The 17251-nt window shown below is 41.7% G+C and overlaps 1 protein-coding gene across 2 annotated transcripts in view; it reads left to right on the plus strand.

Moving 5' to 3' along the window:
* Window positions 1-17251, plus strand: part of ptprea (protein tyrosine phosphatase receptor type Ea) — a 50912-nt gene that overhangs the window by 19517 nt on the left and 14144 nt on the right. For both annotated transcript variants that reach the window (XM_051417674.1, XM_051417673.1), the window contains exon 2: window positions 5001-5271. The gene's annotated coding sequence lies outside the window, so the exon portion shown is untranslated. The remainder of the gene's footprint in view (window positions 1-5000; window positions 5272-17251) is intronic.

Consider the following 17251-nt stretch of genomic DNA (forward strand, 5'->3'; position numbering starts at 1 on the left):
CTCTGTCTAGGTCTTGCGACTGAGAACTGGATTGACAGGCTATCCAGAATGGTTCCCTTTTTTTATGGTGTTTTAACCAAAATAGTATATAATCTAATGCAAACCCATAAGGCAGGTGCGTAGGAGAATGTAATATAATGAAAAAGCAGTGGATTCCCACACACTGTCAGCACATTATCTGATTAAAAAAGCTGCATTTCACAGACCTCCATCAGACTTTAAAGAAACAGTACAATAAAGAGCTTCTTTATACTACAGCTTCAAGGAGTAAAATCCCATTAACACCTGAGACGAATTCAAATGCATATATAAGTCAGAATACATTGAGCATATCCATAACAATACACAAGAAAAAGAGACTCTAATGCATCTGGCCTCAGCAGCTGTTTCTCACTTATATTCTTGATGCAGTTTGGAAATTTTCTTCATTGCAGGGGCGTATTCCATCACTCTATTGGTTATTGATCTGAGAGAGCCACAGGTAAGTATTAAATCAGGGTTCTCATTTAGCTAGCCACTAAATGAATAACACTATTGATATAGTCTGCCACATACACAGTCTGTCTGTAAGTGATCTAGTCCTGCCTTGGCCCTTTAGGAAATTTCCAGATATTTGATTATAACAGCGATTGCCAAGTTTAGAAGAGCTGCTATATGATATTATCACACTCACATCCTGCTTGTTTTGGCTAAGGGCCACTTAGCAGTTGTGCTCAGCAAACCTGGATGCCAAGATCCAACCGGTGTGTTTGGGGAGTAAGACGGACAGGCGAGGGAGTCTCAGCTAACAGAATCATGCTCCTTGTTGCCGTCTGTCCTCTCGCTCTGGAACATTAAACTCACAATGTGCGGACAGCTCATCAGGGACATGGCTCTATTCACATCCGATCATAGAGGCGTAAAGTCCACAAGCATGCTTTTCTCTCTTGTAGTGCCATTTATTATAATTTCTGCTGCTGCAGTTTTCATCTTCGGGCTTATTTTGCCTCTATCATGCTTGCCTATAAACTCCATAAATCACAAAAGAGCCTCGCCACTTCCCTGACTTTCACATCTCTCTAACACTGACATGGTGAAGCAGGTGCTAGACTGCTGCTGCTGCCGCTCTATTCTAATTAAAGCCTTATCATTAAAAATTCAACACCACCTTATTACTGTACATCTTATTATTTTCCATTACGCAGCATTTACAAAATGGTCTCATAGTTTTTCCCACCTAAGAAATAATCTCTTTATATTGGTGGTTCCCAACCTTTTTATCTTGTTACTCCTTAAAACAGCGGTGTTTAACTGCATGCTCCTCAAGACAGACAACACTGTAAATGTTTAAGCAAAGATTGAGCAGTCTGAAAGAAAACACATTTTGTGTTGAATATTTTGTATCCTTTCTTGTCCTGTCACACAACCCCTGAGGTTTATCTTCTGACCCATTGGGGAGGTCCTGAACTCTTTATAATCTTTGTATTTTTGGAAGTGACACTCAGTGGCAGGTCAGAGACGACGTCTGTAAACACAGTGTTGTGCTGGACCGATGCTAGGCCCCGATAGTGACTCAGATGGCTCCCCAGTGGGCAAAGTGACATCTCTTCCTCTCTTACCCTCAAAGCTTATCTCTATAAATGGATTTGTGTTGGTGCACTCTGAGATCTCAGTATGGTGTAATCTGATTGACCACAACCCTGGAGTGGTGTAAGAGTCAGTGTGTGTGTCTCTGTGCGTATACATATAGGTGAATGAGGTGTCCACCTGTCTTTGAGCTGGTATTTGTCACCTTGGTTCAATGTATTTTCAGCTGAGCTTAGGCTCTTGTCGGGGGAAATAACAGGTATGTGAGAGTTTTGGTGAAACTGTGTTTTTGAGTCTAAAGCTGTAAATCTTACACCTGTGGAAGTCAATGTTGGACAATCTATTACACCCTCAGATGAAGCACAGAGAGGTTACATACAGAAAATACAACATTACTTCTCTGAAGTTGCTCCCACACACACACACACACACACACACACACACACACACACACACACAGACCTAGCATCTGGCCTGCTAGAAAAAAGAGATCTGATACAGTGCCAGAGATAACTTGCCATTTCTGTGTATTTGTGTTATTATGCTGTGAAAACTCTCCACGTTTGTTCATTTTGAATATGAAGCAAATTTTGACCTCATGCTAATTTGAATGCCTGACTGTCTTTGCACTCCATGTTTATTAGCCACAACCAGCTAGTGCTCTGACTACAGATATTAGTGGCTTTTATGGACTGAAAGGTCCAGTGTGTATCATTAAGAAAGATCTATTGGCAGAAATGGGATATAATATTCATAGGGATGTTTTCTCTAGTGTATAATCACCTGATATAGCATTTGTTGTGTTTTTTGTTACCTTAGAATTAGTTGTTCTTATCTACAGACACTGCAGGTTGTCTTCCATGGAGTCCACCATATTGAACTGCTATGTTTCTACAGTAGGTCAGAAGAGCCAAACCAAACACTGGCTAGATAGGGCCCCTCACATTTTTTTCAGCCACTCCCACACACTTCACAGCCTGTTCTCATTCCCAGGATGTCATATACAGATGTCTGCAGTATTCAATTAGTTGCAATCCTCAGCTTCACCACTAGATGCCACTAAATCCCAACACTGGTCTTTTAATGCATCTTAAAAAAATATCCTAGTACTTATCTTCCTAAAGTTTTTCAAATTTTTTCCCTCTCGACTTATTCGTGTTTTCACCTTTTATCAGGATGCCATTTTGGCTGCCAAGTCAAATACAGTCATTTCACAATCAAAATATAATATTAATCTTTTATGAGTAACCCCTATCTATGTAAGGTTTATCACATGCACTGTGGTCACTGATGTATGACTGTGAGGAAGTGATACTGTAGAAGGTCACCAAGGGCTGACTTGGTCACATAATGTCAGTGCTCTTGCTTTCCCTCAAACACAATAATCTTTGTATTAATGTAGCTTAAAAGATAAGGAACTTAGTTGTTTTTTATTAAGATAAGAAAGCATGTGAGAAAGGACATTGAGGTGGGCTGTCTTTGTTTGTATAAGTAAGTTCACCTTTAGGGCGCAACATGGGGAAGCTCTGTTGGCAGGTAAAACCAGTTGTCACAGATGATTCTCACCTCCTACTCCAGTACCCATGGCTGGGTGGGACAAAGCAGCATTGCCTAGTAGATGCTGATTGAGGGAACGAATGGTGGCCCTTTTGAGATGGACTACAGCTTCTTCTTCCACACACAGGAGGGACATAACTAGATTTTTCACACAGAAATCGTATCCTACATTCAGCAGCTTCCATGGGTTTCTGTGTTTTCCTCTGCATCCGATTGCATTACAGGGAGGTTCTTCTATTATTCAATAGTTTGCTTGATCTGATTCCTCCCTGTCAGATCTTCTATTATTTATTTATAAACTTTGAGATGATATGTGACTTGAAATGCTCCCTCACAGTGCTTTTCAGGAATTTAAGACTTTACATATTAACCATACCATATCTTTTTTTGATAAAGTCACTTTTCCACACTATCCTGCCTTCTGAGCAGATTCTTTTGCTCAAACCATTATTTGGCTGCTATGGAAATCCTCAAGCATGACACCTCATTTTCCAGGATGTCATAGAGCAAATGTTGACTGCCTGTTTTCATTGAGCTCCAGAAGAGAGAGGGGTGGAGATTGGGAGGGCTGTAGGAGATCCATTCATTTATCCTTAGAGCCTAGAAAAAAAAAGAAACAGGGAGGGAGGGAGAGAGAGTGAGAGAGATAGAACCCCCCTCCACACCTCCCCTCTGCTCGGCTAGACGAGAACGTCGCCATAGCAACCGCTCGGCATGCTCCCTGCCGCTGCTGGGTGGTGAAAACCTTGTATCTCCAAAATGTCAAAGTTGCAAGAGCGGAGAAAAAAAAATTATGTGAGCTCGTAGTTTTGGCAGTTGTAGCAAAGCTTTCATATTTCCAAGAATGTGATTGGCCCATTTAAGTTTTCACCCAGAATCCTTCAGTTGAAGGTAAACTAACTGTACTTGTGAGGTTTCCACACGGAAGCGCTGCCTCCAGATTCTTTGGCTGCTCAGCGTTCCCAGGTAGATAAATTGTGCTCCTCGTCCCCTTTTTTCTCACACCCTCCTCCCCCCCTCCCCCATAGCCTCCTTTCAGGCCTCCCGTGGGCAATAGCAGGGATTATATATTAGATGGCACCAACCTGCAATTTCTACTACAGCTTATTCACAGTATGTACCAGTATTTTCTCACACAAATAGACTGAAATAGAAAATATATATATATATATATATATATATATATATATATAATATCCAACACGTCTGGGATCAAAATGAATATGTTGGTTACGAGACAGAAAGAGGCTTTATGTAAAACTCCAAATCGGGGCTGATATGCATATTTTTGCCATCAGTAGATTTAAAAATCAGGGGAACCTTTTTTTTGTTTTTAAACGAGGCTGATACAAAGTGATGTGCACTAAGAGTTGGCTGCTGGATTTAATTTGAATTATAGGCGCTCTGTAAAATGTTACCCCTCCAAAAAATTAACTAATTTAACTCTCCTGACTAATTTATACATCTTTTCTTCACCATGGTTACATTTTGTGACCATCTGCATATCACCCTTGGGCACCTTCTTAGACTTTGTACCATTGTCACTGTTCCTTTTCTGATGATGAAAATGTTCATACTTTCTTCTGAATTTCCCTCAATGCTAAAAGTCATCATTAAGCATGAAGGGTAAACTACGGAGGTTATATATGCTGTTTCATAATGCTGTAGGGCCTGTTTATTACTTCACTGCCTCTTCCTTTGGGTAAGCTGTCCCCAACTCCGAACTGCACTCTCTTCTTGCTACACACCGTTTCTGCTTAAGACAGGAACTGCATCACACCTTCCCCATCTTCCAGCTTCTGCTCCTTGTGTGTGTTTGCTGTGTTGTTAACTCTCTAACATGCTCTCTGTCCTTCTTTCTCTCTGTTCAAACAAAGGTGGTGAGCAGCATCCCTTTAAGGCTTGCAGCGCTGCCCTACAAAACTCCGGCTGGCCCCTGGAAGTGAAGCGCTGAGACAGCCGCCTGGATCCACGGATCGTCTCTCCTCGCTGGCCTGTGAGAGCAGACCTCACTCCACCACCTCCAGATTCTGTTCAATATTTCACTGAAGATGACGACAACAATGTGACTGCTGGACTCTGTCAAAACCATGTGACCTGCTATTATGGATCTGAGAATCAGAATACATTGAATCAACACTCATCCAGGTAACTTAGCACACTATGGCCTGCATACATAGCATCAATGTATTTTATGATTAGCAGCTGCAGTTAGTCTTAGGCTGTTTTTTGTCTTTGTATACTAATAGTTAACACTTTACAACAAGTTCCTGGCATCTTTGTGTCTGTTCAGTCATTTCCTCAATCTGAAGATTCATGGCTACAGCTTGTTTTTTGTGTCAGCTGGTAAAAAGGATCAGAAACAGGAAGTGGAACAGTAGTGAGAACAGAGAATTGCACAGTACAGTGCACCGTAGTAAAAATGCCATTATCCTGAATATAAAGTGGTATGGTTTGTCTTTATACTGTGTGAAGTACATCTGATTAGGAGTCTGTGAAATAGATTTGCTTTTGGCCTTGTACTTTGTGCTGATATTTGGAACCTGATTAAGACCTTTTTTTTATGGATTAGTTCGTCAAATGTATTGTCTTGCTCTTGCAGGCATACGAAAAAAAGGCTCTTTATATTTTTTGACTTGAGACTTTGAGCCTATGTTATTGTTGACATTTTAGAAGTAGAGTTTTCCAAGGGTTTCTTGCTCCTAAAAGCATATTGTGAAGTGGCCAGCATAATTAAGACTTAAGACTTACAGGTATCACTGTATTAGGCTTGATAGGAAAATATGGGATATGGAAGTGAAATAAAGCAGACTTTTTTTGTTTAGTTTTTTACTCGACATGGTTCTTTCTCAATTTGTAGTCTGTATACCATCAACTGAGGTCACTGGGGCTGTCCCAGATAGATGGTCTGCTTCTGTCAATTTACATACACACACATGGTCTGTGTATTTAACGAGAGATTCATTTTCCTGTTATTACAGCCCATGCTTGGTGGCTAATAGGAATTTCACTGATTTGATGTCATGATTACAGACCCTACAACACCCATGCTTTTGACTTTTCCTGTATTTAACAATCCCCTTCATTGTTGTGCAATTCAAATATTTAAGTCCCTGCAAGCTGTTTAATGATTTGTGGAGGTGTTTGACCATGAAAAAATAAAGACAAAGGGAACTTACAGTAGATGAAAAACAAAGTCTAAGAAGGAAGGAAAGAGAAAGGAGAGGAGACTGTGAGTGTGTTTGTGTTAAAATGTGTGGCTAAGTCATTGTCTGTCCAGCTGTGTCTGCATGTGTATGTATCTTATCCAGGGTTTTTGTCAGGAGTGTGTGGCAGTCTTGCTCCCATTTCCCCTTTGGAGCAGAGCGGTACAGGAAGGCTGGCTGGTTGGCTGGCTGCACAGGAAAGGAAACAGTCTCTATCAAGCAGCAGATGGAGGACAGCATGTGCTTACATTGCAGAAACACACACACACATGCATACACGCAGGATGCATATAACCCTACATACACTATGTGCAAATACAGTAGCTTTTATTAAGAGTGTGACCCAGATTGCACATCGCAGATATCACCTGTAGAATCTGAAGTTTTCATTCAGTTCTAGGTGAATGAGGAAGACAGAGGACACTTTGACGTTTCAAATGAACTTTGCAAAGACATTTTTTCTCGCTAGAGGGTTGTTTTGCCATCTTGACTTTTCTCAAAGCTCAAAGCTTTTGTTTTCACTTTCATTGTGTTGGCAGGGTTTTGTTCACCTGACTGAAAAAAATCTGATTATGTAAGGTGGAAATGACTTTTTAAATACTGTGTAAACCTTTTTTCAGTGAGCCCAATCCATCAGGTTCTTGGGAAAAAACAGTCAAATACTATTTAGTCTCGTGTTACAGTTATAGACACTAGCAGAGCTGAGATGTTGACCCCTGTGTTACCTCTGTGGCCTGCAGGTCAAATACATTTGTCTGTTCTTGGGATTTAGTGATACCCAATATGTCATCACCTCCTCCTCCTGGTGTTTATGTGCATGATTTCTGATGGCCTGTCATGCTTCCATGCCTCTGTCAAGACCTGTTAGTGGTGGGCCAGTTCTCTCACTGCATGTCGGCCTGTCTCGCAGAGCTTTTGTGGGCAACGTTTGAGGACTGGATGTTGCACTTCCTTTTTCCAAGAGGGCAGCGAGTTCTCCAAGAGGCCTTCGACGTAGAATAGTCATTTGCTCTCAATATGGTGTGTGTCCTTTCTCATTCGCGTAACAAGCCTGCTTAGGAGGGAGGACAATGAGGCTCACTATGGTGCCCAAGGCCCCACTGAATGACTCATATTCCTATAGAATTCAGGCAGAAACCAAACAACAGGGTTACACAATCTTAATCAACAAAGTGCTGCTCATAATGTGCTCTGCTGGGGCCGTGATCCTGCAAAAGAGGATTGTGAAAAATGTGTCAGGTTGGAGTTTGGGTTTGGGTTTGGGTAACATAATTACTGTGCTTCCACTTACAGTTTCTCCTGCAAGGCAGGCTGCTGTTTGAATCTGCAATCACCGCACATCCTCTGTGAATCTGGACTATACTGTGAAAATAGCAGTTGTTTTTGTTTTTCTACATGTTTGTCAGGCCTGTTGTCACAGGATGTGTGATAAGGGAGCATAAGGGGGCTTTTCTGTGGAAGATGAATTATGATACTGCAATTTTGCTATGGCAACCAGAGTTGTTTGAAGGTAAAAACCTCACTTCCTATGTAGACAGTCTGGAGACATGTCAAAAACCAGAAGACTTGGTCCTCATATCCCTCTTTAAAGAGTCACAGGAGGGTTTGCGTCTGGTCGTCTCTATCTCTGCAGAGCAGCAGAGGCAGGCTCCTCATCCTCGCAGCGTGGGCCGTTTACTTATCCCTTCTGGTCCCACATCTCCTCTCCTCCTCCTTCTCTTTTCGCCCCTCAGAATCAAGTGGCTTTTTGTTCTCCCGCAGCGGTGCTTATCACTTGTTTCTCCACCGCTGCCCTCCCCCCTCCTCCCCATCCTTCTCTCAGGGAATGAAAGGATATTTTGGGGGATAGATCTTGTCTGTCCTGCACAGATCCCGAAGGACTGTGGTTATCTCTGTCTCTGTTTTTGAAAATGGGGGTTCTATGCACGATCCCCCCTCTTTCTCTGGGGGTTGGTTTTCCAAGAGCCAGGTCTGTTTAGCCCCAGCCCCTGCATCAACACTGATGTTAAATAAATCTCATGCCAGTTGAAAAGCTTTGTGGATTGTCATCATTACAGGCACTGACACTGCGATTTATTTTAATTCATTTGAGTGAAGTAGGTTTCTTTGTCCCATGGGATTCCTCAATTGCCTGTTATTTCTACGCTTGAATAACATGACATAAAAATGAGCCATTCATTCTCAGGGGAGACAGCCTGGTTGTAATGCTCTAAAATCAGGATCCCAGACGGCATCTGAGTCAGCTGTTATGATTCTGCATAGAACTACATTTTAATCTCCTTAATCCTTTTTTATTGACCATTAAAACTTTCTAAAAAGGACTCTGAAATTATGGTCAGTTAAAGAGGTGATTTACCCACTATGTGACCACCAGTCATCATTTTAATTATTGTTTCAGATTCATTCTGATGTGTAAACAGAATTTAGGAAATTCCAGAGGCTTAAAATCATAAAGGATGTGGTTCCTGAATGGTTAAGGCTTTGTTTCTGCATTGATTCCTGTTAGTAAATGCATGAGAACAACTATAAAGTACCCACACAGTCTAATCAAAGTCATGCCCATAGAATGACTGTTTCAAATTATAAAGAGTCCTGATAAAAACGTAACTTTAAAAGAAAATTCCAGTGTTTGCCAATCTGGGTCTCGTTTTCAGATTTTTGTCCATTATGGCTATTGGTGAGGATAACATTTCACACACCTACATAGCATTGAATGAGGTAAGGAGCGTGAGCCTCTTACAGATTTCCAAAAAAAACTTAAAGGAACAGTTAACCATTTTGAAAAATACTACAATAATACTATACTACATAAATATGTTATGTGCCTTCTTGCTGAGAGTTAGATTGATATCACTGTCATGTCTGTGAGATAAATATGAAGCGAGAACCAGCAGGCTACCATCACGTTAGCATAAAGACTGGAAGTAGGTGAAAATAGCTAAGCGGTGACTGTGTGGACTCACAGCTGGTTGCCTGGCAACTCACTGCACCCTGGTTTCACATATTCCCACAAAGAAACCACAGTTTGTCATTTGTACATTTCAGTTTTAATACAGTTTAACAGGATGTAACATGTTAATTGGTGAGCTTTAGAGGTGCTGATAGTTGTTTTGTTTTTGTTTTATTCACTTTGGACAGGGCCAGGCTAGCCTTTAAGATAAAAAATCTATAAAACATTTCTTCGAGTCAGACTGAAAGTTAACACAGACGATGGTCGCCTAGTGCTCCTGCAGCGAAATGCATATCACATCCACTACCTTGTCTGTTTGCCTTCTGATTTACCTGATGGCTTTGTTTACGCTACTGTGAGGCTATGACTCACTTAAGCTTGTGTGTGCATGCAAGAGAAGTAGTAGCGAAAGCAAGACAGTGTTTTGTGTGGACTTTTCAAATTGCACACATAAAATTATATGGTACACACAATGCATATTTTATTGACTGCTTCTGTTTTATAAATCCAGTTGTGGTTAATTGCTCTACAGCTACTATGCGGTCTTCTACAACAGCTATATGGATTTCCAGGTGACTATTTTCTGTGTTTATGTTTTGTTAGACTCAAATACAAGTGTTTGAAATTTTTTTAGTCCATAAACGTAATTCCCTAACACCCACAAATACCAGAATTTTCCTTTAACCAAAAAATTCAGATCCTGCATATATTCCAAAAAGTGTTAGCCTCATATTCAAGAGCCTAAGAACTCATTAGTTTACCACTGTATGCAACACTTTTGTCGTCCCCTTAATGGCTTTACAAGTTGAGCAGTAAATTTCCCATACATCACCACGCTGACAGTCTCCCAGCTTTACAATCCCAACAATCCCTTCTTCTTCCTTCTCTCTTTTCCTCTACATGTCTTACACACTAATACCTGTTCAAGCAGAGTACCGGTAATCACGGAGTGCTGGGCGATAATGAGAAGTGTCACAACACCAGTCTCGTCATTTTCAGCCCAGCTGCTGCGCATTACACTGGCTATCGACGGCTCTGATTCCAGGCCATAATTGCTCTGCTGCTGAATAATTGAAAGAGGGGTGGAGGTAAATCCCAGAGGTGTCAGGGTGGGAGAAAGATGGATGCCTCAGTGTTCAATTCTGTCAGGTCGAGAGGTGTAAGGGGCCTGGAGGACATGATGAGACCCTCACAGGGAGATTGCCCCACCTCCCTCACGTACACACACACGTGTTGTGGATGATGGACCACTAGTAGAATGATTTCTGGCACAGTGGTTCTCACACAGGCCCTGGCACATGTGTTTGTGGATTTGTGGGTATGCGTACATCCCCATGTGTGTGTATTTCATGCCAAGCAGCTAGGCAGTGTAGCCTTTGCATGCCAATTGTTAGCAGATTTGGTGCAGAAATGTATGCCTGTAGTGCGTTTGTGCAGGCGTGTAAATCTGTGGATCAGAAATGATTGAAAGACCTACTGGCGCCTTGGGAAAATTAGCTGTGACTGTGTGTCTGTGACACACTCATACACGACCACATGAACACACGGACTAAGTGACACTCAAACAAGCCAACCAAGTGTAAGCTCAGATGTGGTGTTTGCTAATGCAGACGACAGACTGGAGTAAATATTTACTACCAATTATGCTCTTGGTCTCCACGCCTCACCAAACAAATGTACAGTAGCTTTTAACTGCTATAAATGCTGAAGGCATTAAGTCATACGTTAAATGAGAGCTGCTCTCAAATGTTACAGTTATGGCTGGAATGTTTTTAAGAGGATTATCAATAATCGCTTCTCATCTAGTACCATGTTATTCTTAACTAATATGCAGCAGCTAAAAGCTCTCATTTCCAGTGAGGACTGCTCTAATGGCAGCGCTTTTAGGGTCTGACACAGTAGCTTCCATATCTTAGGCAACAGGATGTTGTGGCCTGAACCTGGCAACCACAGCTTTTATTTCCTGGCAGTGGTTAACATGGTTTTCTCTTTGTTCTTTTATTCAGTATATGTGCCTCTCCTGCATGCAAACATAACACCAGCATACATAAACACATATGCATTTTCTCACACATTCAGCCGAGATCTCCATGGGAGATGCTACATTTGTTCCCATAGACCTGGAGGGCTGACACTGCAGAGCGGAGCCAGCGGGTCTCCAAGGTCATTACCACTGCCACAGCGTCTGGGCGCCCTGGGAAGGAGGCAGGAATTGATTAATGACAATGCTAGGAGCGCAGGAGGGGAGGAACCCAGATTGGCAAGAGAGCACCGCTGCAGAGGTAGAGTTGTTACTGTACAGTGGTGCTGTAGATAGTGCTAGTGAGATACTGCATAGCATGACAAGGTAGGCTACTCCAAGTACTCCTGATAATTGAAATAGTAATCTTAAAGTATCTAAATTGGATCTTCAGTAAAGAGAATTAAGTTGATGGAAGGATTTTTAAATTACAGACGACATAGCAAATTCAGTATTAATCTCATTAACTTGATAGACGAAATTACTTGCTGAAAAAGTAATTATATTACTTTACTGTTAATTAAGTATGAAACAGATTCAACAAGCAACCAGCCTATAATTTTGGGCTATTTACTGACCATCAACAGTTAATTAATGAGCAAGCAACCAAGCTAACCTTAGCTAGCCACACTTTGCTACTATGACAAAATGCTTTGTTCCTGTTTCATACCAGTGTTCACTTTTGATATATAGCGAAACGTCAATACTAAGCTAGCTATTATTGTTTATAGCAACAGATAGATTGACGATTGCAGGCACACACTATGGAACTGTATTCATTGTGTGAGGTGCAGTCTTCAGGCATAGGAAATGCATTAAATGTGTTCAGTCTGACCTGAAGCAGGGATAACACATAGCTGCTTTATTAATCACACACACAGACATCTCCCCAAGCAATTTGCACCCAGGTTATAATCATAATTTTAGCATGAAGTAGTCAAGCATATAGAGTACAAAGAAGCATTGTATAAACCTCCAAATTGTTAACATAAATGATATCATTATGAACAATTTACTAAATACCAAAACATGCATGCTTGGGCTCTTACTGCTAGTGTTTTTTTTTGTTTTGTTTTTTAAATGGCTGTATCCAAGTGTGTTTAACATTATACAAACACTCTCCTTCCCACATTTTTTTTTACCAAACGTCACTGTTCCTCAGAAGCTGTTAACTTAGACAAAAGGCTGGATTGACATCAAGTTCTCAGGTTTTCAATGTGTGTCTGCATGCTGGCTTTTCTTTTCTGTTTTTTTCTTTTTTTAATAAAGCCGACGTGTTAAACATCCCACAGGTGCCACGTTGGTGGCAGTACTGCTGGTCAGGTTACCATGGGAACACATTGTGAAGAACAGCAATACAAGCGTTGAAACAAATCTACATTTTCCACAGTGCACTTCTTAAAATCTTAGAATGGATAATGAATAAGTGTCACAAATTTGAAATACAGTTTGAATTTAGATCATGGAAGTTGTCTGCGGGAACATATATATACACACACACACACACACACACACACACACACACACACACACACACACAAATATATTATGGGAAGTGGTCGCACATCTGTGTGAGCACATGGACACCCCAGCTTCATTTCCTCTGTAAAGACTGTGAATGTGGTGCGCTCTCCTTTAAATAGCTAACCCGGCCCAGGTTTACACACTGCAGCTCCCCAAAGGCAGACAGCACAGAGACAGAGAGACACGGTGATACGAGGACCACATTCTCAAATAGAAAGCGTGAATTTAAACCTCCTGCAGTGTTCTGGTTCAAACTTACCCTGTGCTTGTTGTTCTTTTAGAGGGGTTATTAATAGCCTCACATTAGATACCCAAACACACACAATTATAAGAGTACTCCAGTCATTTTGTGCGGCATTTCAATAAAGTTGGTGGACTCATAAGAGACACATTTAAAAAATATTAAAAGATTATACCTTAGAGGCTGAGGTATTCTTAATTTTAGTCCATATAATCCAATCCAATCCAATCCAATCCAACTTTATTTGTTAAGCACTTTAAAAACAACCAAAGTTGACCAAAGTGCTGTACAGGAGAATAAATAAGGCATCATAAATGTAAACAGTGATGGAAAATACATGTATAAGTTTGTAGTACTGCCTGACGGCACCGACACATTGTGACCACACACACACACACACACACACACACACACACACACACACACACACACACACACACACACACACACACACACACCTACAACATTACCATCTCCCTCACACATCTTCCCCTTTTTCTACACCTTCTAACCAAACATTACAACTAAAATCTAAAACCTGTTACTATAGTTACATAAACAAACACAATATATCATCCAGCAACAGCATGACTCCATATCACACTGATCAACTCTTGCAGCTTTGCTCTATAACAAGGCTTCTCTATTTTGCTCACAGGTCACTCTGTGGTAGCACCACAACAAGCACGGTGCGAACATCTGAGTTGATCTTGGTTTAAATCGAGGTTCTCATGAGGATGAGTATCTTGAACCTAAATGGTGGAGGAGGGCGCTGCTGACATTACACTAACGCTATCACCCACAACCACACATGCAATGACAAAGTAGGACTGCTCAAGTTAATCTGATGAGGATCCAATACATTTTGCTAATAAAGAATTGCTACCAAGATATGTAGTGAGGGCTGTTGAGGTGCTGTTAGGCAGCCTAGCTGTTTCCAATCTGAATACTAAGATAGGCTAACCATCTCCTAGCTGCAGCTTTACATTTTCCATACTGACATGAGAGTGATATAAATCGTCTCATCTAAATCTCTGCAAGAAAAGCAACTGAGATGGTTGCAAACATGTTTTGAACACAGCAGTGAGAAAATGCACAGCAGGTTTTAGGTTACTAGTTGTTTTGCCTCTAATAAGCCATCTTGCAGGTTTCAAACCTTGTGGCCTGAAGGGTAAACAATCTGGCAGCTTTTTGCTCAGAGGACACAATGTACCTAGTGCCCAGCCCGCTCACCCTGTCACATCGCCCCTACACCCACCACCCATTTTCCAAATTCTCCCCAGCTGATGTATTTGAAGAGACAGAGCGACTCTGTGCCCAGAGAAACCACATTCAGTGGAACTGACAGTGCTCTGTCCACAGGAAGAGCCGATGCCAGGGAACACCGTGTTTCCTGTCAGAGGCAAAGACAGCCAATTTCTCTGTCTTAACTTCTAATTGTAACAAGCTTGTCCTTTCTGATGGTTAGGTTTCTGGGGCTAATTAGTGAGACAATAGTGGAGAGCTGCAGGGGTATCATTATGTCACTTCAGGGTTGTTTTTTTTAAACCCCAGACTGAGAAGAATGACAGAGCTGGAAGCACACCACAAGGAAAACACAAGTCCACAGAGAGTGATAGCTCATCCTCCAAAACAAAACACTGTCAGCGTAAAGCATTTATCAGCTTTTTCATTTGGGACTATAAACGACACAAGATTCACCATGAGTCACAATTCCCACACTGCCTTTTTTTTCATGTTTGGAGAAAAAGAGATGCCTTGTAGTGGCCTGTTTGTATTCTCTGTTGCCTGTCTGTGTACTGTGACATGCTGATATCTGTGCATGTCCACATTTTTGTTTACATGCTTTGAGGTATGCAGGTATTCAGAGGTGGCAGGGTGTAATCAGTGGAGACAGAGCCGTGAGTCACACAATGCATACCAGATGCTGGAGGTCTCTATGAACACATAACAGTGGTTGAGGTGTTATCATATACAGGATCAATGCAGAAATGTACCAATCGGATATGTAGCTGTTGCAGCTGTTACTTTCATTGGGGCAATAAACTGTGTTCTGCTGTATATCAGACACATGTCTTCACCCATCTCAAACAAACAATGTTGGTGCAAGTTTTTAAACGGACAACATCATTTTGTAAAATGATAATCACAATGTAGTCCAATGAAAGTTGATACATTTTTGCCAGCCCTAAGAAGTTTTGTTTTTTAATTGTGACCAAGGTATGTATTTAACGTGATATCTTACATTTGAAAATCAACTTGTTAGTGCTCTCTGCTGGACAAATTATACACTGTTACTAAATTACCTCAAACCTAAATTGGCATTTCTATACTGCAATTTCTTGATACTCATCGGCCGATATACACTAATACTGATATAAATACAGTGAGCTAACATCAGCCGATGTATCAACCTAGCAGATGTATCAGTGTAGCTCTAATCACATTACAATATGCTCATATTTACATTACAGTAGTTTTTGGTGGGGCAAAAAGCAAAATATCCCATTATATCCTCATGTAGCGTATGTTTTTTAAATTATATCTGCAGTGGTTAATTAGGAATAAGTCTCATTCTCTACCTTCATCGTATTAAATTGCTGTTTGACCTGCAGTTCCTCTCAATACAGCTGAGGCCTCCTATTCAGCAGCCCAGGATGACACTGACCCACCGTGAGACAGAGCAAACTCTATGCCTGGGTGACTCGGGACACAAATACCACTGAAATAACTTGCTGTCTAGTTGGCCAGGACAATACCCTTCCCCAAGGCTACTTGCAAATGTCTCCTATCGGAAAATAAGGACGCCTTAGAACTTCCCCCGAGCTGACATCTCCCATGACCTATTTTCATTATGGCTGATGGTTTGTGACTAGCTGCGGAGTGCTAAATAGAGAAAGGACAATACACAGATGAGAGCACACACATACAATGTGATGATAGCTGTTTGCCCAGAGTCTGACCCAATGATGATGTTTAATACTAATAGTCTAATTTGAGACTTGAGGTCCTTGCTGGTACATGCTGAATGAGGAGAAATAAAGAAAAAGAGATTAGATACCCATAGGAAGCAATGTTATTTATAGTTATGTGAGCAACATTTCCCCACAAAGACAGAGGAAAGGAAGTTGGTGATCTCCTCAGAGATGCTGAAGAGGTCAAGCTACAGACCACTGCAGTGACAAGATGTGAAAAGCTGAATCGCAGCGGGGATGAGCAGCTTGTGGTCCCCCAGGAGCAGTTGAGCCACGCAGGGGTTGGAGGCTAAAATGTGACAGAGTGACATCTCCAGAGGTTACGGAAAGGGAGCCAGGAACTAGGGGATGCTTACAAGAAGCAGCAACACAAGACACAGCCTTAGGGCTAGCTTTGGGCACTCTGCTGGGTGTCCCTGTTGAGCCATCATACACACAAACAAACAGACAGCTTGTGTCGTGGAAAGTCCCAAACGGCGTCATGAGTGAACTTCCACACCACAAAACCTTGAGTCTTATACACATAGTCCTACCCTCAGGATTCACACACTGTACAAACTCATCTCAATATCCTCCACCTCATCCAAGCTTGTGACATTTGCAGAGAGAGCCTTAAAGAGGGGGGATAAAGAGGGAAGAGGCCTGGAGAGAAGGGGGTAGCACACTCCTCCTCTTCTCTCATTAGAATTCTCTCATCAGTCTTCCCCATGGAGTGGGGCGGGACATGTCAGGGTTTATTAATCGCTCCAGGAAATATTATTGACCTGGACCTTCTGCTCCCTCTCTCCCTGCTGCAGTCAGTGTCTTTGCTCTGCTGCCTCCACATTCCTCCAATGTCCTGCCTGGACACATTACAGGACACTGCGGCACAGCGTGGAGGCTTCAACACACAGTGTCTTCATTGACTATGCACTTGGCCAGGGCTCTCTTTTCACCGCAGCTGCAAAGCACCACCCCACACACACACACACACACACACACACACACACACACACACACACACACACACACCTGCAGTAGCGGGGACACAAAGCATACTCTGCTCTGCTTCATTATGGGGGTTATAGCAGCTTAGATTCCAACTTTTTTTCCAGTGTTTTTGTGAAAAAAAAAGCACCTTTTAAACCGGCAAACAGCTCAAGGCGTAACAGCTTTCAAAAGAAGGGTGGTGCTTAAATCAATGTGATGTGAAACCCATTCTGAATGCTCACA

Source organism: Dicentrarchus labrax, unplaced genomic scaffold (assembly GCF_905237075.1).
Source record: "Dicentrarchus labrax unplaced genomic scaffold, dlabrax2021, whole genome shotgun sequence".
In the NCBI taxonomy this organism is placed as follows: domain Eukaryota; kingdom Metazoa; phylum Chordata; class Actinopteri; family Moronidae; genus Dicentrarchus; species Dicentrarchus labrax.